A 27,008-nucleotide genomic window follows, 5' to 3' on the forward strand; every position below is an offset into this window, starting at 1 on the left:
TCTTTTTTTGTTAGTTGTGGGAATAGTAGTTACTATGGCAGACCAGCCCCAACTTCTTTTTTTTATTATTAAAGCAATATTTTCAAACATATACATTGATAATTCTTTGACATTAATCTTTGAAAAACCTTGTGTTCCAATTTCCCCTTCTTCCCCCCACCCCCTCCCCTAGATGGCAAGTATTCCAATATTTGTTCAACATTATAGAAGTATAAGTTAAATTCAGTATATGCATACATATTTATACAATTATCTTGATGTACAAGAAAAATCCAATCAAATTGAAAAAAAGTTAGAAAGAAAATAAGATGCAAGCAAACAACAAAAAGAGTGAAAATACTATGTTATGTCCACACTTAGTTCCCACAGTCTGCTCTCTCAATGTAGATGTCTTTCTTCCTCACCAGACTATTCATCTCAGTGTTGCAAAGAGCCACATTCATCAGAATTGCTCATCATAATCCTGTTGTTGCTGTGTACCATGTTTTCTTGGTTCTGCTCATTTCACTTAGCATCAGCTCATGTAAGTCTCTCCAGGCCCTTCTGTATTTATCCTGCTGATCATTTCTTACAGAACAACAATATCCCATAGCATTCATATACCATAACTTATTTAGCCATTCTCTAATTGATGGGCATCCACTCAATTTCCAGTTTCTTTCCACTACAAAAAGAGCTGCCACAAATATTTTTGCAAAAGTGGGACCCTTTCCCTCCTTTATAAACTCTTTGGAATATAGGACCAGTAGATACACTGCTGGATCAAAGGATATGCATGGTTTTATAACTTTTTGAGCAAAGTTCCAAATTGCTGTACATTATGCTTGGATATGTTCACAATTCCACCAACAATGCATCAGTGTCCCAGTTTTCCCACACCCTCTCCAACATTCATCATTATCTTTTCCTGTCATCTTAGCCAATCTGACAGGTGTGTAGTGGTATCTCAGAGTCATCTTAATTTTCATTTCTCTGATCAATAGTGATTTAGAGCACCTTTTCATGTGACCAGAAATAGTTTGAATTTCTTCATCTGAAAATTGTCTGTTCATATCCTTTGACCACTTATCAATTGGAGAATGGCTTGAATTCTCATAAATTTAAGTCAGTTCTCTATATATTTTAGAAATGAGGCCTTTATCAGAACCCTTGAATGTAAAAAATGTTTTCCCAGTTTATTGCTTCCCTTTTGGTCTTGTCCGCATTAGTTTTGTTTGTACAAAACCTTTTTAACATAATATAACCCAAATTATCTATTTTGTGATTAATAATGATCCCCAGTTCTTCTTTGGTCACAAATTCCTTCCTTCTCCACAGGTCTGAGAGGTAAACTATCTATGTTTTAATTTATTTATAATCTCATTCTTTATATCTAGATCATGAACCCATTTCAACTTAACTTGGTATACGGTGTTATGTGTGGGTCAATGCCTAGTTTCTGCTATACTAGTTTCCAATTTTCCTAAGACTTTTTGTCAACTAGTTTGAGTTCCTATCTCAAAAGCTGAGGTCTTTGGGTTTGTCAAACACTAGATTACCATAGACATTGCCTGTTTTGTCCTGTGATCATAATCTATTCCATTGATTAACTATTTCTTAGTCAATACCAAATGGTTTTGGTGACTACTGCTTTATAATATAGTTTTAGATCAGGTACAGCTAGGCCACCTTCATTTGCATTTTTTTTTTCATTAATTCCCTTGAAATTCTTGACTTTTTGTTCTTCCAGATGAATTTTGTTGTTATTTTTTTCTATATCTGTAAAATAATTTCTTGGAAGTTAGATAAGTGTGCACTAAATAAGTAGATTAATTTAGATAGTAATTTCATTTTTTACTATATTCTCTAGGTCTATCCAAGAGCTCTTGATATTTTTCCAGTTTTTTAGGTCTGACTTGATTTGTGTTTAAAGTGTTTGTTCTTTAACACCTTGTTGCAACTAATTCAAAATTCTGGTGTCCTTTGCATTTAAATTGTTGTAACTATCAGTAGATATACTGCTTTTCTGGGTCTGCTCAATTCACTTTCCAACAGTTCCTAAAGAGCATGCCATCGTTCCATGTACTCACCACCTCATCGTTTCTTTTTGTTGTGTTTGTTGTTAATAATTTGTTTTATTTTAAAAATATAATAAGAAAAAAGAAAAATAGAAAAGGAATAAAACATTAAAAAAACAAAAGTAAACATTGTCATGTGCCAGCAGAACATCAGGGAGGACTCAAAATATATAACAAAAAATAAACAATCAAAATATATCACAAATCAGGAAAGTATAAATATTAGTGGAAGAAATTTTATTCATCTTTTTTACTTTCTTTTCTTTTGTTCTCTGCTGCTCACCATTTTTAATTTTTTTCCCTCCTTTCAGTCTCCCCCACCTTCAAGCAGGGTAGTAGTGATGAAAGGATATATTTATGTTTACATATATAGATATATATATATATACCTATACACATATATTCATAGACAAACACCTCATCGCCCTCCACACACATCTTTCCTATCTCTCATCACTCATTGCTTTAATCTCCCCCCACCCAGGGATCCCTCTCTTGTCTTTTTTCCTCAGCCTTTGCTTTCTCATCTGCCATCCCTCCCCCCTTATTTCATCATAGAATTTGGAGGTTGCTCCAAACATCTGACAACAGACGCAGGCCACTTACCCAAGAATGCAGACGAGGACTGAGAATTGCAGCTACTCACTCTCTGAAAGAAGCCTGCTATTATAATAGTTCCTGGCTTCTCTTTTTTAACTTGCTTATTTTACTCCCAATCCCTTTATTCTGCTCAGCAAGCCCATATGCTTCTCCCCCTCTCAAACAAGCACCATTGAGCCACCTACAATAAGATGCTTCTCAAAAACACTCAGTTTAAATGACTGTTGGGCTTGTTACTCAAGCCTCTTGAAGCTTCAGTCTTAGCTGCTCCATTAGAAGCCTGGATCATGACCCCAATGGGAGGGTTCTATATTACTGCTCCTCCTAGACAGCTGCTCCCCCAAACCCTGCCCCATTCTGGGCTGAGAAGCCAGCCATTCCCAGTGTGCTTCAGGAACAGCAGCTTATGGAAAGGAAGCAGCTGGTGTCTCTACTGTTATTTCTATCCCCATTCTCATAGCACCACCACGGTCCCAAGCTTTCCATCTAGCTTGGGGCAGAGGGCCACCCTAACCAAGAAATGTACAACTCACCTGCAGGGTTGGGATCCCTAGTACAGCAAACTCTTACCTACAAGATCCTTTACACTGGGGAGTATCTTCAGCAACTCAGGCTCCACTTTGTGTCATGGACACAAACAATATGGAACCCCCTGGGTCCCTAAGTCACATACAATGTATTTTTACCTTCATTCCAAAGTGGGTTGTTCCCCTAAAAGCCTCACGGGGCCAGCTTCCGTGGCCCCGGCTTTTCTAGGACACCGCAAATGCTTCCTCTAACAAGCGGAGTGCAGCAACCTCCCCTAGCCAACCAGGCCTTGGTCCCCAGGAAAGGTCACTGCCAAGTCTTCTATTTCCAGGTCAGTGTAGGATCGCCAGGATGCCCTTTGTTTCCTTACAGTGACCCAGCGAAGTACCCATGCCTGGAGGCACTCTACTCCATGAGTTTAACTCCCTCCCCCTGGGATTCATTCTCTTACACCAGCGCCTTTCCCTTTGCCCCAGTGCCCAGGACTACTCTTCTTATGTGGCTCCACTCTGTCACAGCCTCCCTCTCTTTTGGGAAGGCCTCTGCACTCTTGTTTACACCATGACCAAATCATCCCCACTTCCAGGCAATGATGGGGGAAAGGAGTCATAAAAGTAGGGAGTCATCTGGAAAGAAGTCACAGACTCAGGCCGTCTTAGAGTCAAGGAGCAAAAAGCTTTATTATGATGTCAGAAGGCAGGCAAAGTTCCCTAGTGGGATTCACATTTCACAAGGGTGGGATCTTTTATGAGAAAGGACTCAAAGTGGGGGTATGCCAAAGATGGTGGAGAGTTGGGGCCTGAGGCGTGTGGTCGTGTCCCCGAAGATCCACAAACCATCTCTAAATCAAGCAAAGGCATTTATTTGGGCATTTGCTTGTTTAGGGGTGATGCACCCTACAAGCTTCCTACCTAAAGGAGAGGAGAAAGCCAGCAGAGTGAGATGAGGGCTTGCTTATATACAGAAAGAAAAGGAAGTTTAAAAAAATTAAAGAGAATTGGACAGAGCAGGGGAATATGATGATCTCTGAATATCTCTGGAAAATCTCTGATAAGGTATACGTGGGAAAAGTCCTGGTGATTGGACTATGGAAAAGCATAAGAAGCCCTTTTATTCTGGGGCTGGGGCAGAGCTCCCTATGCATGGAAATGGTAAAGGGTCCTTCTGATTATGTGATGTTTCTGGGAGAAAGTGACAGGATTATGGGGCTGGGGCAGATGCTGTGACTCCATCCTTTTCCTCTCAAAGAACTGGAACCCAAATTCATTTGTGCCTAGGGATGGAGGTCTCATCTTCCACAACTGCTTCTGGCTGATAAGGATGGAGATGAATGTGAATGGCACCCAAGCAGCATCCAAGGGTGAAATGTTCCTTGCAGAGGCTGAGGTATGCGTTGATGATATCCTTCCTGCCAGTGCATGTAAAATCCAACTGAAGCAAGTCTGGAAGACACAAATCTTATTAAAATGCAAAGGCTACATATCAAAAGCAAAATAACAATTAGGAAAGTATCACTAGAGAGGACAATGGATCCCCAGGAGCTTGTCCCCAAACCCTTTGAAAGGGGTTTCTGATGATGTTCAAGCATGCAATTGTCTTTCTTGAGAAATCAGTTAATTGTAGTTCAGCTTGATGAGAGCTGTTGGTGTAAACATGACAGGTACTGGTCAGAGCACAGAGATCCCCTATGAAGGCAAGGAGGTAGTCTAAATCTATGCAGTTGTCTAGGATTAAATTGTCCAAGGAATCCAGGGACATTTACAGATCTTTGAGGGACTGGGAATTGTCCCGGGTGAGTTCTTTCAATGATGTGAGAAGATTATTAATGACATCATTAAGTTCCAAATAACCAAGGTATGGGACAAAGGTGGTCGTCACTCTTCCCTAAAAGTCACCAAAAAATAGCCATGGTGGTGATTCTGAGAGACAAACACTGGGGGGGGGGGGGTAGATAGATTAGGAAGAGCTATCAGGTGGGCACTAAAGGAGCCAGCCTGTAAAAGGAACTATGAATAGATCAACAGAAATAAGTACCTCTAGCATGGGTGAAATTAAAAAGGGAGATGTTGGGGTTATAATACTATAACTCACTTTTTATCAAAACCATTCTCTTTGTAAGGAGAATGTGCTCAGGTTTCACAGTCCCATTAGACATGGTGAGATTGATAGAATCCTTGGCAGCTGTGAAACAATAGCTGGTGTTGATGAAGGGGCTCCAGAGAAGAGTCACCAACCCTGTGAGTGAGCTGACTTATGGATGGTGAGTGGTCACCTGTGGGAATCTTCTTCTAAGAAAACCAAGTGCACTAAAAGTCTCTTCTCCAAATCCCAGTAAAAACATTTCTGATTTACTGTCAATAATCAATAGAATAACAGGTAGGTCCTACAAATAGTTGTAATTTTTCTTAAATAATTTTGAAATATTTAAGGAACTTATTTCATATAAACACTTACGCACACATGCATATATGCTTATATACAAATATATACTTACGCACACATATAAGCATATACATACACACAGTAACGGTAGAGAACTAGGTAAAGTACTCATTTATCTGATTGTTGAAGATATGACTATCTTTTCAGATTAACAACAGCAAGCTCTTCCTTACATTGTGGTCGTATCTTCTTATCGAAAAATAGCTCTGATTACAGAAAAATGGTATAAAAGAAAAAAAGAAGCACATGATTATAATAGCATCAAACTCACCCAGTAGCTTTAAGTTTGAAGGCACCTGTGTACCAAAAGAAAACATTCTTGGCTTCAGATAAGATTCACAAGGGACAACCAAACATATAGTAACAATTCCACCTCACAGTCAGATTCAGGAATAATCTGATGAGAAATCTTTCTATTCAAAGGAGCAGAATTGAGAAACTGAATGAAGAGGATCTCCTGTGAATCAAAACCAAAGGTTGTCCTCCTATTGTTTGCCCAGATAACACACTTCCACATGTTATGTAGTTCAGGATCACATCCCTCTGAGTAACTGGCATTTCTCTCAAATGAGTTAATGAACCATCAATTACACCTGATTTCAGAACTGAAAACAATATAAATTAGCTCCTAAGACTATCTCAAATAGTAAATGTCATCAATCAGAGATTCACGTGGATTAGGCTCTCAAGGTACACATACCCCAAATATTAAGTATTGACCACAACCTCACATTGGTAACTACAAGAGATTAGTCACAGGAAATTCACAACTTATCTTGATACCTATGTATATAGTTTTAAATTACTTCATTAAACAAATGGTTTGGCTAAACATAGATTACTGTTCTCAAAATCCATTTAAAAATGGAAACCTTTTTTAAGGTGACTCAGTACAACCAATTAAACTGGCCTTATCACAATAACAGACTTCACCAGGTTCATAAGGGATTTCCCTTAATATCTTTCACTTGTTTTTCTTTTCTTCCTTTTGATTTTAAACTAATCCTGATATAAAGACCAATCATTAGAAATCCTGTCTTTTTATTAAACAGACTAGTAGATTCTCATTAAATCTATTTCTTGTTTGGGAATTTAATCACCTGTAACAAGTTCTTTCTCAAAGCCTAATGGTCTTGCAATATGATTTTAAGACATTTGATAAGTTTATAATGTAAAAACTATTAGGAAAAATGGCAAGTAGTCTAGCAGAGCCTCAGGTCAGAATAACATTTCACAGAAAAGACAGAGTCAAGCTGCAAATGAGTATATTCCATTGACTTTGAGGTTACCTTCTTAAAGAGAGACACGTGGAAAAAAATTTAATTGCTCGTTGTATAAAGAGGGGGAGAAGTCATGACCAAGAAAAAGACAAGACAGGTTCAAGGGAGACATATTGGACAATTTGGGTTAAATAAAATAGAAGCTCTTCTACAACCAAAATCAATGCAGCTAAAACTGAAAGAGAAGTGAGAAGTTGGGGGCAACATAGTTCATAACTTTTTAAGTGAATCATTCTGCAGATATTACCCACATGTGTAAAAGGATGTGTAAAAGGGGAGAAGGGAGGCAGGAAGGAGACTTGCAACCATGAAGGAGGGGCTGGCACATGGATCAAGAATGGGGATCGGATACAAAGAATCAAGAGCAGGAGGAACACATCCCTGCAGGGACCAGTTACAGGAGAGCCTGGCTGCAACTGAAAGAAAGAACATGGCAGGAGGCACGGATATGGAAACCTGTGGGATGGGACGGACATGGTGCTCCAATGAAGATGGACAAAACACCTAAATGCAGGAACCAAACTCTCGGGTGGGTGGGCACACTGGAACCAAGCTCCCCTGCATCAGCATTGGAGGTCTTGAGGCAAGTCTGGATCCATCAGTGATGGTAGCTGTCTCTCTGCAGATTTGTTCTTCTGCTTTCTGCTGGAGAATGTTTTTGATGGTTTTTGGGGGGATTGATGAGAGAAGAGCACAGAGTGCCAATCTGAGGGGCAGGAACAGAAAGAGATCCCAGTATTCTCTGGGACAGTTGACAGAGGTTTCTCCTTCTCTCTCTCTTCTTGTCCTTTCACCCTTCTATTTTATTTTATTTTTTTGCATATGACAACTAAATTTTTTATCTGCCCATCATTTACCATTACCCATTCTCCTACTTACCTGCAGGGTACAATAGATTTTGATGACCAATTGAGTACATAGGTGTGTATGTATGTGTGTATGTATACACACACACACACACACACACACACACATACATATATATATATATATATATATATATATATATATATTTATTTATTTATTCCCTCTTTGAAAAAAATTGGATGTGAGGGAGATTCAAGCAATGGTCCCTCCCCCCTACATTCTAGTCTAAGATAAAAGTTCTATCTTGTTTGCCTTTTTTTATGAGATCATTTCCCCATTCTTTCTTTACCTTCTACTATCTCCCAGGGCATCCATGTTTCTCAACTATCCATTTATTTTACACCATCCCCACCTAAATATCTCACTCCTAATCCCACTTTCTAGGTAGAATTCTTCTGCTTTAGTATTGACAACATTCTTAGGAGACAAGTTTATCATCTTCCCTATTAGAAGAGTACCCAGTGTAACCTCATTGAGTTATTTATGTCTATAATATTTACCTTTGAATGCTCCTTTTGACTCTTATTTGAAAGTCACCTCTTGTCTTTTCATCAGGAATGCTTCAGCGGCCTGTATTTCATTGACTAGCCAATTTTTCTCTTGCTGTGCTTCCCCAGAGAGGAAGCCCGTAGTAAGTGGACTGTTCCCAGAATGAGTGTCTCCTTCCATAAAGATCTTGTCCGCTGAGTGATGTCCGTCTAGATGTGTTTCCATAGAGAGCAATCCCGAAGTAAGTGGTGTAAGACAGAAACTGGAAAGCCTCTGGGCAAAGGAACCGACCTTTATCAAGGGAAACAAGGTGAGGTCTCAGACCGTGCTGGACGGACCATAGAGCCCACCTTTGTTTCTCTCAAAGGTTGGTTTCTTTGTCCAGAAGTCCTTCCCAGTGTCTCTCTTACACCAGAATGGTCCCAGAGAGAGTGTCTTCTACCTCCATTGTCTTTGCCTCTGAATTCTGAGAGTAGGTGTGTTTCCACAGAGATTGATCTTGTAATAAATGAAAGGATGTCAGTATCTTCACCCATCAGCATTTCATCCACAGAGTATTCTGACATTAGATGTGCTTCCCCAGAGAGTAAGCCTATAGTACATGAAATTGTTTTCAGACTGTCTCCAGCCACAAGTGTCTTTTCCTCAGAATGTTCAGAGATTAGATGTGCTTCCCCTGAGAGGGTAGTAATTATAATGTTTTCAGAAAGACCGTCTCCATCCATAAGTGTTTTTTGTGTTCAGAATATTAGATGTGATAACATTGAAACCAAATATCTAACAACTGGACTTTTCCAAAAAGACTAAGTCCTACCACAAGTCTTTTCCTCTCTGCAATATAGAGTTGTGTTGATTTTTTCATTCCTAAAACACAAAAGACCACTCGTCACATGGCATGACTCTCAGGAAGCAGAAGGAGAGGGAGGGAAACATGGGATACTGTGATGTAAGAAACAGGAAACAGCATGGCATATTTTTAAATGAAGGCAAGAATCTGAAGGGTATTAATGAAGAGGTGAGAAGGAGGAACAAAAAGTATTTTGTCGTGCAGAGTGATTCCTTCAACTTCTGAAGCTTCAGTATCCGGGCTTGGCTTGAGACCTCCAGCACTAAGAGGGGAGCTTTTTGGCAGCTCTGCCCACTTATCCTCAAGTCTGGCATCTGTTGGTCTGGTTTATCCATCCACCCTCAGGTGCCATGTGTCTTTCCTCAGTCCACAGGTTGCTCAGTCCTTTGTGTGGCTGTGGCTGGCTACAATACCCGCCTGATCCCGATCCTGCTCTTGTTTCTCTATCCCTGGTGCCTGTGAATAATCTCCTTGCCCCCTCCTTTTCCAGGCTCATGACTCCTTTCCTGCCTCCTTCTCTCCCTTGAAGCCAGGTCCAAGGGTAAATTCACAATACTTCAAAATTGCTCTACTAGGAGATTTGCCCAACTGTCCACTTACAGAAAGCAAGAATTACATTTAGTTGGTAAAAAAAAACAGATGGATTAAGTCCAAAGCAGTTTGGTAGAATTTTGATAGAAGATCAATACCTCACACCACATATCAAATTAAACTATCAAGGAATACATTAATTAGCTACAACAAATAAAATAGATATCTGATGAAAATTATAAATAAGATATAATGATGATCACTAACAATTATCTTTACTTAGATCTACAACTCATTAATTTATTCAATAGCTCTAGATTAACTCCTCCAAAGTGCTGGGCACATACAAAGACAGATGGCGGAAATAAGTTATCAATAAGCACACTTACATCATAGTACTAGGTTATGGAAATGCAAACACTAATAATGTCACAGTCCCTAACATGTTAAGCCTATGTTCTAAGGAGACAGAAAATGAATATGAAGAACAAATATGAAGAATAAAATACAAGGCGGTCTGGGATCAAGGCCACTAGCAGTTGGAACCAAAGAAGACTTCCTGGTAGAAATGACGCTTGAACTGTGTTTGGATACAAGAGATGGACCTTCTAAGGCATAAAGACAGAGGGCCAGCTTCAGAGTCAGGAAGGCTCAGAGTTCAAGTCCTGCTTTGGACCCACGCTAGCAGCATGACACAGTCATGTCACCTTTACCCTTTAGTGCCCCAGACAACTCTGTAAGATCACAGAGATATTCAGATGGGTTCTCAGTCTCACTGAGGAGGCAGAAAGATAAAGAATCCTTGACTTGGGATAAGTGCCTGAGGATAGATTTGAACTGAAATCTTCCAAACTCCAGGCCCAGTGCTCTAACCCCTGAGCCCTAGATGCAGATCCCAGAAGACTGCAGCCAAGCCACTGTTCAGGAAACTGCTTGGAGGGTAGGGAGGGATAAGGAGAGAGCTCATTCTCAGTGCAGAACTGAAGTTCTTCCAGTACTCAGCCCTTCCTAAATTCACCATCCACCCTGTGGAAAAACTCCGGTTGTGCTCCCCAAGTTATGCCCTCCCAAACTTTTATGTATAGTGGGTGCAAGGGCCTGTGAGCAGGATCTAAACTATGTAAATTTAATGGAAATAGCAACAGAAGTTTCAAGCAAAACTTGTACTTGATCACCAGTCATTCTGGCTTTTAGTCTTTTTTATCCTGCTCCTAGATAATAGGGGGATCCATCAGTCTGTTCTTTGGCAGCCACAGGGCTGGTCTCATGTGTAAATTTTCCTATACAACCCAATTAGCCCCAGTAACCCTAATCACTTGAAATATATATTCCATGCTGATGAGTTCTGCTTCTTTCTCTGGAGTCCAATCCCTTCCCATTATGGTATACCTTAGTTTGTGCCATCCCTTGGCTGGTCTGTGTCCTTACAGGTTTGTCCCCTCTATCATGGAGTTCAAAGAGCCTCAGGATAATCCTTTCAGCAGCAACTGTAATTATCCCAGTCTGGCATCAAAATGGTGAAGAGGTTAAAGGATTTGATATGAGTCACACAACTTGTATGAGACACAAGATTTGAACTCACTTCTTGATTTTATATACTGGAAACAGAGAGAGAGGTCAGTTTATGAGGCAATAAGAAATCTTTTCAGGGAGTCTATAACCTGTGAGGCTTTAGCTCCCACCTTCCCTGACTCCAACACACACACACACACACACACACACACACACACACACACACACACACACACACATCCTCCTAGATTAGCTTGAATGTTATTTTCAACCAGATTTTACCTCCATTCACAGGTATAAAATTCACTCAACAAAGGCTGAGTATTTGTGGTGTACTTCACCTTATTGCTAAGGTTTTCTGAGGTGGGGTAGGTATGACACAGCTTCCTAAAATAGCTCATGTTCCAAGGGAGGATTTATGGATGAGCTGGCTAGTGGCCACACCTGGGAGGCCTAGAGATCCAGGCACAGCAGGCAAGTGCCAGCCCTCAGGGCTGAGAAGCAGTAAGCCATGGGCCAGGCCAGGGACTTTCAGCTGAAGAAGCTTGGAATAGTTCCCCCCATACACCTAGCCCAGAGCTCAACTTTAAAGGTTACAACAGGGGCAGCTAGGGGGCGCAGTGGATAGAGCACCAGCCTCGAATTCAGGAGGACCAAGTTCAAATCTGGTCTCAGACACTTAAGACTTCCTAGCTGTGTGACCCTGGGCAAGTCACTTAATCCCAGCCTCAAAAAAAAAAAAAAAGGTTACAACACAGGTTGAAAAACTGTACCTAAAAAGGCCCTAACCCTAGAAAGGTTCACTGATAACAGGGAAGATCAAAACACAAAATGCTAAAAGGCAATGAGGGCAAAACAATCACATGCAAAAACTCAAATGAAAATATAAATTGTTCTCAAACCCCAAAAGAACTTCTGGAAGAGCGCAAATGAAATGTAGAAGAAAATTGGGAGAAAAAAAATGAGAGGTATATAAGAGGATCATAAAAAGTGTCAACATCTTGGTGAAGTAAGCACCAAAAAATGGACAAAGATGTAACAAAAATTACTGAAGAAAACTTCTTAAAAATAGAATTGGCCAAAAGGAAAAAGAGGTGCAAAAACCCTTTGAAGAAAACAACTGCTACGAAAGATTGAGAGAAGTTGGCAGACCAGTTCAGAAAATTCCAAGTGCTCTAGATTTCCCCCACTAACAAAACAAAATGGCACTTCATTGCTAATGTAGACCTGTGCAAAAGAAATAAAACTCAAGGTAGAATAGGGGTCCTCCCTAGGACAACTGGAAAAGTCCTAAAGATAACCAGTATAAAGTGTAAATACCTCTAGGCTATCTCCATTAAAACAACAAGCTGGGAGACCTGGGGCTAGTTGGGTTTAGAGTCCATAGGAACTTTCACTTGCTGGGGGGGGGTCTGAGTCCAGGATGATTGAGGGGAACCCCTGCTGATAAGGAACATCAGGCCTAGCTGTGTAGCTGAGATTCTATCCTTAATTGCACAAGCAGTGTGTGTCTGGCTGTGGGCACTAACAGGAGGGTAGAGTTCATGGTTTTGAGTTCCCTATCAGAGGAAAAAAACTGAAGGAAGACCTGAAGCCAGAAGCACCATCCTCTCTATCCCAGGACTAGAGTTCTAATTTAAGAAAAAAATGAGCAGAAAAAAGAGAAAGACTCAATCATTGAAAGTTACTATGAAAATGTGGAATACCAAAGTACATCTTTAGAGGTGGATACTGAAGTAAAAGAAAGCCATCCTTACCTTGAAAACTAATATTAAATGACAATCTATCTGTAAAGTCCAGGCTAGCTCCCTGGAAGCCTCAGGAACAGCAGGAGTCAGGATAAGCAAAAGTCTTTGGTCTTCAGGGGGAGAAGTGAAGGAGACAGTCAAACTGCTATAAGCTCGCCATTGACCTCCCTTTTCCTGGTCGTGCTGCAAAGTGAAATTCTCTCCCCTCTCTCACCCCACCCCTTAATCCTTACCTACAATTATCTGTATACACCACACATGGAACCAGCACAGAACAGTGAGAAAGGCCATTTTTCTAAACATAGGCTAATAGAATCATCATCCAATAGGTAATTAGCCTTAAGTGCTCCATTGTCTGATTCAAGCACACCTTTTAAGAGTTTCAGCCCTTTACACCTATCAAAAAAGAATTTACAGAAGAACTCAAAAGAATCTTTAAAAATCAAATGAGACTGAGGAAAAAAAACAAGAAAAACAAGATTATCAAAAGAAAGTCAATCAACTAGAAAAGGTGATACAGAGTCTTAAAGAAAGAAATGGCTCTTTGAAATTTAGAATTGGGGAAGGGTAAGCCCATGAAGATATAAAAGACAAAGAAATAATAAAACAAAATATAAAAAATGAAAAAAATGGAAGAAAATGTTAAACATAATACAAATAACAAATCTGCAGAGCAGATTAGGAAAACATAAGAATAATTGGATTAGCTGAAAGGTATAGCCAAAAATAAAAGGTTGACACAAAAATATAGAAATATTTTTGTAAAATTATCCTGAATTATCCAATCACCATCTCAAAGGAGTCCTACAAAGAAAACATATAGACATGTCATTAGTAAACTTGGAAGCCCTCAATTTTAAGAAAATATTTACATGCAACAATAACAACAAAAAAAAAACAATTCAAATAGGATGCAGCTATCATAAGAATTGCACAGGATTTATCAGCAGCTATATTAAAAGAACACAGGTCCTAAATATTATATATCAATAATCAAAAGGTCCAAAATTGTGGCCAAAAATATTATGCCTAGAAAAACTAAATATCACATTGAATGAAATAAAATGGACATTCAACATACTGCCAATTTTTCAGGATTTTGTTTCAAACAAGCCCAAACTCAATAGAAATTTTAACATATAGGAGCCAACATCAAAGATTAATTTCGAGGGACACAGTAAGGACAAAGTGTTTATGTTGTGTACATGGAAGTGGAAATGAAAAGTCTAAGACTAATATTAGTAATTGTGTAATCTGAAAAAATAAGTGGGAAAAGCGGAGTATGATATGATTCTAAGCAGAAAAACTGTCCAGGAAAAGGTAAAAATAGGAATTATGCTATAGGCATAAAATGTGATAGCAAGAACCAATAGAGAGGAATTGCATAGGGGAAAAAGGAATGAGTTAAAGAAGAAACAAACATACATACATACACATATACTACATATATACACATATACCAAGAAGAGGATAGCACCCTCCAAAATTGATAAAGAAATAAGTGGGGTAGGGAATAGGATAAAATGAAGTATAGAAGGGTGTGCAAATCTATGAAACTGGGACAGGATATTTAGATTAAGGCAAATACTCCATTACACTTCCAGAAGCCATCAATAAGAAAACAGCTCCCCTATACTCCAAAATATTTCTAACAGCACTTTTAGTAACAGCTATGAAATGGAAACAAAATAGATGCTCTCAAATGGATAATGGCTAAACAAGGCATAGAATACAAATGTCATGAAATACAACTACATTGCTATAAGAAATGATGCGTCTGCTGAATACAGAGAAGTAGAGAAAGACTTTTTTGATCTAATGTAAAGTGAATTAAGCAGAGACAAGAAAATAGTAAAAATACACACGACAAGGACAACAATTTAAATGGAAAAAGACACAACCAAAGAAAGTATCTGTAAGGAAGTGTTAAAGATCAATGGGGACTGAAAAGGAAACATGAGAAGACAGCCTTACCTTTTCTTGTCCAAGAAGTAAATGGTCCACCTTTTCATAAATGCATCAACCAGCTGTGTTTCTCTTTTCTAATGCTCTCCCTCCCAAAAAAAGATGGCATGAAGAGAGGGCAGGATCAGTGAGTCACCCTGCTGATGTAAGAAACAAACAAACAAAAAAAAAAATCAATAAATTTTTAAAAGGAATTTAAATATCTCAAGGAAAATAATGGAGGGATGGGAAGGGAGAAAGAAAGGGTGATGGGGGTTAGTAATTATCACTACTCCATTGTACTAGAAAGCAGAGATTGTGAAAGCAATTGCTGCTATTTCGTACTGACGTTTCCTAAAGCCATTTAGGTTTCCTTGGCAAAGATCATGGAGGAGTTTTGCCATTTCCTTCTGCAGCTCATTTGAGAAATGAGTAACTGAGGTAAATGGGGTTAAGTGCCTTGCTGAGGGTGCCACAAATAGTGTCTGAAAGCAGATATGAACTCATAAAGATGACTATTTCTGACTTTATGCCCTACAAAATACAGAGCTGCCCAGAAATAATTTCAACTTGTTAAAAACTGAAATGTTGATCAATGGAAAACATTGGGCATGCAATATTCAGAAGCAAAAAAATGAAGTGATTTAAATGGTTAATATATCTAAAGAGAGTAAATTATGGTGGGGAGTGAGGAAAGGACACACTATTTGATTAAAGGGAAAAAAGTATAAAGAGAAAGCCATTCTCCAATTGGCCTGAAATTTGATAGGGCATAGCAGCTATCACACCAACCATCAAATTATATTAGAAATTCACAAAGGACAGGAATTAGATGTAAACGGGCTGATAATGAAGAGCAAATTGGAGAAGCCTGGAGCAAATTACTTGTCATATCTGTGTATAAGGGAAGAGATCATGACAGAACAAGCAAACAGAGAGAATCACAAAAAATAAAATGCATAAATTCTGCTTCTATAAAGTTGAAATGCTATTGGACAAATAGATCAAATGTACTTAACAACAGGATAGAAAAACATCCAAGCTATCTATATGACAAAATGCACTAAATGTCTCATAAAGAGAGAAGTGCGTATTAAAACAATTCTCTTCTTTCATCTCAAATCATAAAAATGAAAAGATTCAGGGACCATTCTCCATTTATGTTGTGAAACATGGTACTTCAAAAGTCCCTTTCACCAGCTACTGGTTGTAACGAGAACAAAATATAACTATATCTTTAAATTAAATGTCACCAAACAAAGGAAAAAATAGAGACAATACGGAGGAGAAGGGAAGAGTTCCTAACTTAACATCTTACAAATAAAAGAATGTGGAAAACTATATTTCGAAGCAATTGAAAAAAATACTTCTAAGGGAAAAAAACATCTAAAGGTGAATTATTTTATAAAGGGAGAGATCTTTAGAAATAAAATAACCACTATTTTGATATGAAAGTTTATATTTTTGTAAGTGGAGTTTTATTACAGTAAGATATGATCCTATTCTTATCATTTCGATTCCCTTTGATCTGCAAAGTAAGATATTGCCACAAATATTGTGTAATATATACATATATACGCATATACATATGCGTATATATACATATATTTTGTTTGGTTGGTTGTTTTGTTTTGTTTTTTAAAATTTCTAATCTGTCTCCTCTAAGCCAAGTACTAGAGGCAGAAAGAAAAGAGGAAACGTCCATCTGAAGAGGGGAGCGAAGCAATGTCCCCATAGGCTTCTCCCTCCTGGTCTCCACCACACCCCAGCGCAGTCTGCGGCACCCTCCCTTCCGCCAACCTCCCAATCCTGCAGAATCCTGGGCAGGCAGGGGAGGCGCTGGAGGAGCGGGCACACATAAACCCCTCCCTTTACCCAACAAGACACTCTCACACCCAGAAGATCCGACCTTCCCATGAAAAGGTGGGAGGGGGAGGGAAAGAAGAGAAAGAGAAAGGGAGGGGCTGAAGCAGGAGCAGGGGAGGGGCTGAAGCAGGAGCAGGGGAGGGGCTGAAGCAGGAGCAGGGGAGGGGCTGAAGCAAAGAGCAGGGGAGGGACTGAAGCAGGAGCAGGGGAGGGGCTGAAGCAGGAGCAGGGGAGGGGCTGAAGCAAAGAGCAGGGGAGGGACTGAAGCAGGAGCAGGGGAGGGGCTGAAGCAGGAGCAGGGGAGGGACTGAAGCAGGAGCAGGGGAGGGACTGAAGCAGGAGCAGGGGAGGGGCTGAAGCAGGAGCAGGGGAGGGGCTGAAGCAGGAGCAGGGGAGGGGCACTTACCTCTCACAGCCACTTAGGCATTAGCAGGACCCACGGGATTCATCAGTCTAGAAGGGACACAAGAGATACGCAGACCTTTAAGGATGCTAAGCCTCTCACTGGGAGGGAGACTTACATTTAACATAACATGGGAGGGGGGCAGTCATTGTGACGTCACTACAAGGCCCTTTGTGTTTATTAAAAGAATAATTGAGAGACCCTCGTTTTCTTCCTCCTCGGATGGCATCAATTTTAGCCTCTTGACCATCCTGTTCATCCTGTCTAGATATTCTCCAGCTCATTAATGTCTCCCCAGGAGACTGAAGGCTCCTATCTTTTTCCTCTTTGTGTATCTCCAGCAATAAGCACAGTGCCTAACATACGGATACGACACAGCATCTGGTTTTTGACTCGTAATATTAGGGGTTTGCGTCGTTGTGATTTCCCCCCTCCCAGACACTATTTCTATAATCCGTAAAACAGTCACAGAGAGGTTGCCATGGCAACACCAGCTGCGCCAATTCTCATCCCCCTTGCATTTTTATGATGCTTTTGCCATCAGCTATTTTCCGGAGAACAGCTAGGGGGAGCTGTTGATTTCTTAACAGCCCCAGCCCCATCTTTCTTTCATACGTTTGTGAATATACACAGATAAAAACCACAGAGAATAAACAAAGCCCTTTGGCAGAAATCTGCTAGGACCCCCACCTCTCACCACAGATAGCCAATTAAGGTACAAACGGATACACGAATTAGATGGAAACGGGGAATCAACAACAAATTAGAGGAACAAGGAGCAAATTACTTTTCACAGCTGTATAGAAGGGAAGAGGTTGTGACAGAAGAAGCGCCAGAGAAAAATCATAGGAAATAAAATGGATTCATTCTACTATAAATTTGAAGTGTTTGGGGGCAAACAGGTCAAATACAATTACAACCAGAAGTCAAGCACTTAATTGAGGAAAAACATCTTCGTAGCAAAGTTCTCTGAGGATCAGCACACATGCAACATGGAAGGAACAGATTCCAATTTCCAAGATTAAGAAACATTCTCCAATAGGTCAAAGGATATGAACAGGAATTTTTAAAAATCCAAGATTTTAGCATGACAAAATGCAGCACATGTTTCGTAGGGAAAGAAGAGCCCATTAAAACAGTTCCCTTCTTTCAGCCACTGAATCGTACAAATGGGAAGGTTTGGAGACAATTCTCCGCTTCGCTTCTGAAACAAAGAACTTGGAAAGTCCCCTTCTTCAGGGGCTCATTTGAACCAGAACACGATATAATTATGTCATTATATATCCTTAAAGATGATTTATAAATATCAATCAACCAATATGCCACTGAGCAACAGACAATAGAGACAATAGGGAGAATGGGAGGAGAAGAGTTCCGAGCTTAAAATCTCACAAGAAAAGAAGGTTGAAAACTATCTTTACACTTTAATTGAAAAAATAATTCGATTATTTTTCTACCTAAGTTTCTATTTTTGGAACAGGGATTTTGTGGCCTAAAATATGCTAAAATCCTTATCGTTTCCATTCCCTTTGATCTTCGAAGGAAGATGAGACAATGAATATTAGGTAGGAGATATTTTAAAAGACCATTGTGTAAGCTGTCTCCGCTCGCCACGGCCAAGAGGATGGGAGGCAGCGAGGCCGAAACAAAGGAGGGCCACGCCCGTGGGGGGGGGGGGGGATCGGAGGGGCTTAAGCTGTCTCCGCTCCCCACAGCGCCACGGCCAAGTGAAGGATGGGAGGCAGCGAGGCCGAAACAAAGGAGGGCCACGCCCGGGGGGGGGGGGATCGGAGGGGCTTACACAAAGGCTTCTCCGCGCCGGGCCCCGCCACTCCCCGGCCCCCCGGACGGAGCCCTGGCCAGGCGGGGGAGCCCCGGAGGGGCGCGCGGCCCCTCTCACCCACAGGCACGCTCGCGCGCCGCCGGAGCCTCCCGCCCCCTTCCTCGCCTCCTCCGGCCCAGAGAAAGGAGCCCGCTGGGAGGGGCCGCTCCCGAAAAGGCGGCCGGGTCCGGAGGAGAGCGGGACAAAGGACAAGGGGACACTCACCTGCCTCCAGCCGCCCAGGCTCGGGGGCCTCCTCGGGACCCAGCGGTCCGGAACGCGGGGAGGATGGAGAGGAGGGGGCTCCCGGGGAAGGAAAGGGGGCCGACCGAGGGGCCGCCGGACCTCGAGCTGCTCTGCGCCCCGCTCGTCCTCTCACCGAGACAAAGGAGGCTCAACCTTTAATAGAAGGCGGGAGGGGCGGGCCCGTGACGTCACCGGAGGGCGGGGCGAGGAGGTAGAGTAGGGGGCTGGGGGACGTCAGGCCCGGAGCCGTAGAAGCCCCCCCCATCGTTTCTCTTGGCCCCCATCCCCCCGACGTCGCTTAGCGGGGCCTAGGCTGCTGGGCTGTGGGGGAGGGGCGGCCCGGCCCCTGAAACTGGGAGGGGGAGGCCGCCTGCGGGAGGGGCAGGGGGGGAGCTGCGGCAGCGTCGGGCTCAGGAGGAGGGTGGGGCATTGTGGGTGAGGGGCGCTTCTCTGCGCCTCGTTCCTCCGCAAAGAGACAAAGGGTTAGGGCTGAGAGAACAGAATAAACCGGGAAGACGGAGGAGAGAAAGAGTTAGCAATCTTAACTGGGGAAAAATTGAAGCCACGTCTCTCTAATAAAAAGCCTCAATTCTCAAGCTCCTACAGACCCGAGTCACAGACAGAAAAATAGGAGCTTTTCCCCCCTGACAAATGATCAATAGCCCTGAACAGTCTTCACATGAAGGAATCAAAGCTTCACATGAAGGAAATGGCAGCCATCGCCAAAGAAAAACGCTCTAAGTCACCCCTTGATGAGGAGTAAACTGAGGGGCTAAACCGAGATGGGGCACTTCCTTTCAGGAGGTCTAATACTCTCTCTCCTTCCCACAGTCCCAACGGGCGGGTCCTTTAGCGAATGAATCTCGCTGCTCAAGGCTGTGTAGAGACCAAGTCCTTATTGTTTAGAATGGAAACAAGGGGGAGCCGGTGGGCAAAATGGCGGCAAGGTACAAGGCCAATTGTGCAAAGAGTAGATTTTTGAATTCTCTCTATTATACAAGAGCACAATCATTTAGATGCAGTGATGTGAGGAGGTTCCGGAGAGTGATGTAAATAAGATAAGCATTCTCTTGTTATCTTTTGGGGACAGACCCAAGTCTCTTCCCCAAAAAGGAATTTCCTGCTGCCATTCGGTCTGTCTGAGCAGATTCGGATGGGGGCTGTGACACCCCGGCCAGCTCAGAGAGCCCAAACTCGTTTGACCAGATCTTGTATCCAAGGTCCAAATCCCAAAGGAAGTTGGAGATCAAACAAGGAATATCAAGGGGCTACCGCCCCCATCACACTGATTACAGAAATGCAGAGGAATACAATTCTGCTCGCTGTAGATGTACTACCCCCCCATCCGAGGGGCCGATGGGACAGAAAACGCCAAAGGTGGGATGGAAGGTGGGGACCGTGAGGCATGAACGCCCTTGGGCACAATTGTGAACCGCTTCGGCCGTTCTGTGGAGCAATTTGTACTTTTCTCAGCATGCTCTACGCCCACGTGTGCTCCTTGACCTAGAAATGCCATTACTGGGTCCGCATCCCCAAAGAGATCAAATAGGAAAAGGACCTTCACGTACAGAATTGTTTCTCTCTGCTTTTTTCCTCATGGGCAAGCATTGGAAATTGAGGGAATGTCCGTCACTCAGCTGAACACATTGTAGTATGTGATTCTGATCCAATACTATTGTGCTGTTAGAGCCGGTGATGAGCAGGATGCTCTCAGGAAAAACAAGGAAAGACTCCATGAAGTCACGCAAAGGGAAAGGCACTAATTGCGAGGTGACAGCAATAGCGGGAGATGATCCGCTGTGAATGACTTGGTGATTCTCCGCAGTGCAATGATCCAAGACAACTCTGAAGGGCTTAGGAGGGCAAAAGGTATCCAGGCAGAAAGAAGGGATGGGGAGCATCTGAATCCGCACTGGAGAATACTTTTCCACTGCATTTATCTTGAATTATTTTGGGAGGAATCTATGTTTTCTTTTACACCATGACTTGTATGGAAATGTTTTATATGACTTCACGTGTGCCTTCTCAAGGGGGTAAGGAATGAGAAAGGGAGAAAATCAGGCACTCAGAGTTATAAAAACAAATGGTAAAATTTGTTTTACATGTAACTGGAGAAAAATAAAACATTAAATAACGATAAAGGAAAACCCTAGAAGTTTGGGAGAGGGAACACAGCCTTCAAAAGAAGGCACCTCAAGTTCTTAGGTGGAATTTTGTCTAAATCCACTTCTGGGGCTAGAATCCCATCAAGGAGGCATAAGCATCACGAAGTCAACATAGAGACCCAAGGACAGGGATAAGGTGGACGGCGGACCTAACAGTGCAAGAGGGGCTCATTTTGCCGATCCGGGGCTTTTTTTCTGGATGGAAGACCTCAACCTGAAAGATAAACTCTAGGGAGCTAGACAGGATCACTGGAGAGGGAAGAAGAGTTGTGTTGACTTTTATGGACCCACTCTATCAAAGAAGCATTTCTTGAGCACCAGTTGTGCACATGCCATGAACTGGGATCAAGGACAACTCCTTTGTTCTTTACATTTTCCACCAGGTAAACATAAAAGCTGTCCTGTACTTGTTGTGTTTAGCCTGATTGCTCACATGTAAGCTTAAAGACCTTTATCCTTTCTTGTGGAGAATCAATTACCAGCCAACTAATGATTTCTCCTGAGGAAACTTGGGTTTAGTGGCAAAAGCTGCCCTGGGAGGGAGAATTGTATTCTGGAAAGAGCTTTGGCTTCTGTGCAGTCCGAGGACCTGGGTTCAAATACTGCCTCTGGTAATTCCCACCTCGTGTGACTCTGGGCAACAACATAGCCTCGTTTGGGCTCCGTTATTTCTCTCCTGGTTAAGAGATTAGTGAGATCATCAGAGTGCCTGGGATGATGGGTGTTCCCTTCTCTGATGCATGTCTCATAGAAACAGCTGCCTGCTCTTTTGTGCGTACTCTTCTTTCTACAGCTGGCACCTTTGTTCCTCTTCCTCTGGCTCTACCCTTCTCTGTCTTAGTATTTCTAATTATTCTCTGTCAATATATACAGTACATAGTGTCTTATGTGTACATATGCAGGTATCTCCGGATATTGTGTAGTCAGTAAGTTAGGTCTGCTCCCAGCTGGCAGTCCAGGACAAAGCTGGGAAGAAGCTCTTCCCTCCTCCTAATAGGCATAATGGAGCTCTAATAAAGAGGGAGTCTGAATGCCTGCAATTCAGGATTCCAGGTATCCTTGGCAACAACCAGTCACCATGACAACCAGTGACTGGAACTCGTTTCTGCTTCCTAGCTAGACATTACAATTTGCCTTTTGAAAGAGTATATTGAACCAAAAATGGCTGGCTAATTTGATTTGCATTTCCACTGTAAGAGATGTGAGACCCCATTTTATTCCCTGCTCTTTGAATAAGCCAAGGGAAAGCATCTTGGGGCTTAGTAGTTGGGCTATTTACCACAGCAGCTTCAATGCCTGTTTGTTTTTTTATATTTTATATTCCAGGGGCCTTCCAACTGTGGTCTTTTATATTCTCTTATTTCTCATTCCACCCAGATCTCACATTATATGATCTAAGGATGTTCCCAGCTCTGACAGTCTATGATTTGTCACCTAAGTATAACACCCCCTTGCAATCATGAGTTCATTTTTAAAGTGAACTTAGGGGTAATACAATGCCTTGTGTCAGTCTATGTGGTTCTCTCTTTTGTAGCTTTAAGGAATTTCTTTTAGATGACACTTTATGGTTTAGTAAAATTCCTAATATTTAGTCAGAAGTTGGGCTCTCTACTTAAATTGACATTTTTTTCTGTTTCTACTTCACCCTGACCTATGTGGTTGAGGAAAAGTTCAAGTTAGTAGAAATATTAATGTAACTAAAAAGCAGGTTATATTATAGTGTCTGTGACTAGACAGTTATTAAGAGGGGAAGTTGAGAAAGAGGAAGACTTCTTGGAACTTCCCTTAAGACTTGAGCAGATACACTGGTGGCAACAATGTGGTCTTCTATTCTGAGATGTTCATGGAGCCAGTGTCCATTTGGGTATCGTTGTTTTCTGCCAGATCCCAGTCCTCTCTTCACTTTCACCTGGTGCTGGTTGACCCAGCTCTGCCAGTTCTTGACTCAGCTTGCTTTGATTCTGCCCATTGCTTTCTCCTTCCATATCTTTGGAATCTCTATTATTTTCTGGGATCAGTACCTACTTTCAAACAAGATTCTAAAGAGAGATCAAATCTCCTAAGTCAGTTCTTTTGATTGGTACAAGAAGAGTTATAAAGACCCTCTTCTTACTTGATGTTGATTGATTCTGTTAATAACTATTCTTGCCTAAGAAGCATATTTTTTCTTTTGATTTTGAAGGGGTAGGATAATCAATGAAGCTCCATACATGAACATAAGGATTCTTCTAACTCTAACAGTCTATGATCTAAGGACCTCTTTCCCAACCCAGTCATTCTCAGGTCAACCCTACAGAACATAGAAATAAATGAAGCCTTCCATAAAATGAAAATAGTTTCTACTTAAAAGCATCAGCCAGCATTATCTGTAATGGGGATAACCTATAAGCTTTCCCGGTAAGGCCAGGCAAGAAAGAAAGATGCCAATTATCACCACTCTTATGTTAGCTCTAGCAATAAGAATAGAAAAAAAATTGAAGGAAGTACATTAGGCAATGAGGAAATAAAACTTCCACTCTGTAGAAAGTACATGTAGAGAATCCTAGAGCATAAATTAAAAACCAGTTGAAAAAATGAATAACTTTAGCAAAATTGCAGAATATATAAAAACCCACATTTCATTAAGATTTCTCTATATAACCAACAAAGTCTTGCAACAACAGCCTGAAAGAAAAGTTTCATTTAATATAACTAGATAATACAAAACATGCGGCAGAATATCTGATGAAACAAGCTCATGAAATTATTTCACAAAATAATTTGGACACAATTAAAGTCAGATTTAAGCAATTGGGAAAATATCAATTGCTCATGGATAAGCTGAGACAATATGTCAAAAAGACAATTATATGTAATATAATTGAATTATTCAGTGCCATATCAATCTAACAACCAAAACTTATTTTATTGAATTACAAAAATTCATGACAAAATTCATATGGAAAAAACAGAAGTTCAACAATGTCAAGGGAATTAATGGAAAAAAATGAAAAAGTGGACAAACCATAACAGATATGAAACTATTAAAAAAGCAGTAATCATCAAAACTATCTGGTACTGTTTAAGAAATAAGAGTAGTTGATGGGAGGAAAATAGATACCAAAAAAAGAGTAAAACATTACTATTGCAACCTACTATTTGATCAATCCCAGCTTTTAGCAAAAGAAATCAAAGTTGAACCAAAAAACTCCAGGGAAATCTTGAAAACAATATGACAGAAATTATGTACAAACCAACATCTCACATTGTATACTGTAGTGTTCTGGTTGGTTTTCTGGAGGTCTTTGGACCAGCCTTCCTTTCAGCAGGACTAATCACCACAAGAATAGCCAGGTGTTAAAGTCCAAAAGTCTCTATTGTCTCTTTCGAAGTCTGTTTCCTTGCCTGCGGCCCAGGCCAGCTTTCTGGAGGTCCTCCAGAATGTGTCTTGATTCTGTGGGAGAGGCAGGGAGGACCACCACGATGGTCTCTCTTGAAGTCTCCTTGAGTCTGGGAGCTTGCACTCAGCCTTCAGTCTTCTGTCTTCCCTGAGTCTGTTTCAGTTCCCCTCTAGTCTGACTCTGACCTTCTTAAATACTCTATTACAATTAAATTAATTCATTATACTGAGTATAAACCAATCATTATATCACTAGAGAACCATTATTTGTTGTAAGATTAATTCAATCATACTGAACTAGAGAAGTATCAAACACCATGCTAAATCAATTCCCCTGAGTTAACATCTTGTTGTAGTATTAAATCAGTTATACAGAGTTTCGGCCCTCTATAGTATACCAAGAGAAGGTCAAAATGGGCACATGATGTAGACATAAAGGTTAATATCATAAGCAAATTAGAAGAGCATGGAAGTTTCCCTGTCAGATCTATGGAGAAGGGATGGAGGGAGTTAGGACCTAATGACAGAGAACATTATGAGATATAAAATGAGTGATTTTGATTACATTAAGTTGGAAAGTTGGAAGGTTCCCAGGCCAAGTTCTCTGAGATAACAGAATAATAGAACCAGAATATGAAAACTCTTCCTCAGGGAAAAAAAATTGAACATCCACGCTTGTGCAGTTTGTACAAATCCGTAGCTCTGGGATAAATGCTTTCTAACTAGTGTTCTTGCTGCATCATTCTTTGCTTTTGCAAGGAAAGAAAGATTACTGACTGATAAGTGAAAACAGAGAAGGGAGGGTTCTTCAACTAATGTAATATTCTGGGTATAATAGCAGCTATATCTGCAAAATACCATGATGGTATGGGGGTAGTTGTGCAATAAGGAGACATTAATGAGCTGGAGAGTACATACATAGGATGAACAGAATGGTCAAGAGGTTAAAATTCATGCCTTGTGAAGATAAAGTAAACTATGTGTCTCAGTTATCCATTCATAAACATTTACAAGGGCTAAGTGCGATGTATTTGAGATGAAATAGAAAAGCCAAAGACAGTCCCTTATCTCAAGGACCTCCCCTCACAGAGTGGAGGCAGTATAGAAGCAGATGAAGTACGAAAAAAGTCATATACAAGGAAAAACTGGGAATAAAGAGAACAACCCCCTATAACTAAAGATGCCATGAAAGGCTTCTTGTAGAAAGTGGGATTTTAAGCAAGATTTGAAAGAAGCCGGGGAAACCAGGAGGCAGAGGTGAGAAGGGAGAGCACTGTAGGGAGGAAGGTCAGCCTGTGAAAATGGCCAGAGTTGGGAGATGGAGTGTCCTGTGAAAAGAGCAGCCAGGAGGAGGGTGTCACTGGATCACAGACCATGTGGAGGAGTGTGTGAGATGCAGGAAAAATACACAGATGGCACAGATGGGAGCAGCATGTGATGGCCTTTGAATGCCAAACAAGGGATTTTATATTAGATCTGATTAGAATTAGGAAAGAGGAAACCTCTTTTGGGTCGGCGCAAAGATAGTCGCATGACAGTGCAGAGTCCCCTGTAAAGGAATTTACAGGCATGAAAAACTAGATTGATAAAAAAAGGCTTATTGTAGGATTTGGAAGTAAAGTTTAGTTAGTAAAGTTGAGGGTAGAGATAAAGAGCACCAGAATAGGTCCAAGGGCAGAAACCCTTGACATAACCGACATAAGGATGCCATGTTTGGGACTTCTACAAAACGTGGACTCCAGGGTAGCCCCTTTTATAATGGGGAGTCTTGGTGATCTTGAAGGTGGGTGGAGTCCCAGGCTCCTGGTGGGTTTTCAACCAGGCTCAGCATTGAATAGAATTCAACGGGTTTTCAGATAAAGAAGAAACTGTTTGTGGGGGTTGGGAAAACCCAAGTTAGCTCAGATCTGGTGGGGGCTAGGGAAAGCCCAGATATCATTGGAATTTAAAAGGGTGCTTTTTGACCAGGATTTGTGAATGAAAAGATTTTAGCTTAAAGGGACCTCAACCCCCATCAGCTTGAGGTGATAGAGAGCAGCAGGAATTTGGTTAGGGGTATGTATTGAGGGAGTGGTCAGACCTGTTGTTAGGAAGATCCCTTTGGACAGGCGGCAGTGGACAGAGACCTGTGGCAGGAAGACCACCCAGCAGCTATTGGACTAGTACAAGACTGAGGAGTCCTCAGAACATGTGAGGAGATGAGGGGTGTCTGCCCTGGGGTTTCTTCAGCATCACAATTGTTTCAAGGATGGACTTTCATCAAATGGATTACACAGAGGTCA

At 41.3% G+C, this 27,008-nt stretch overlaps 1 protein-coding gene across 5 annotated transcripts in view; it reads right to left on the bottom strand.

Moving 5' to 3' along the window:
• LOC141549155 (transcriptional regulator ATRX-like) overlaps positions 1-19,176 on the bottom strand; it is a 796,624-nt gene extending 777,448 nt beyond the window's left edge. For 4 of the 5 annotated variants that reach the window (XR_012484250.1, XR_012484249.1, XR_012484252.1 and 1 more), the window contains exons 1-3: positions 19,162-19,176; positions 17,118-17,164; positions 8,275-15,006 (exon numbers count right to left, since the gene is read on the bottom strand). The gene's annotated coding sequence lies outside the window, so the exon portion shown is untranslated. Of the gene's footprint in view, positions 1-8,274; positions 15,007-17,117; positions 17,165-19,161 lie in introns of those variants that run through there. The other variant, XM_074278541.1, reaches the window with a different exon arrangement.
• Positions 19,177-27,008: the final 7,832 nt, after the last annotated feature.

This window comes from Sminthopsis crassicaudata, chromosome X (assembly GCF_048593235.1).
Source record: "Sminthopsis crassicaudata isolate SCR6 chromosome X, ASM4859323v1, whole genome shotgun sequence".
In the NCBI taxonomy this organism is placed as follows: Eukaryota; Metazoa; Chordata; class Mammalia; order Dasyuromorphia; family Dasyuridae; genus Sminthopsis; species Sminthopsis crassicaudata.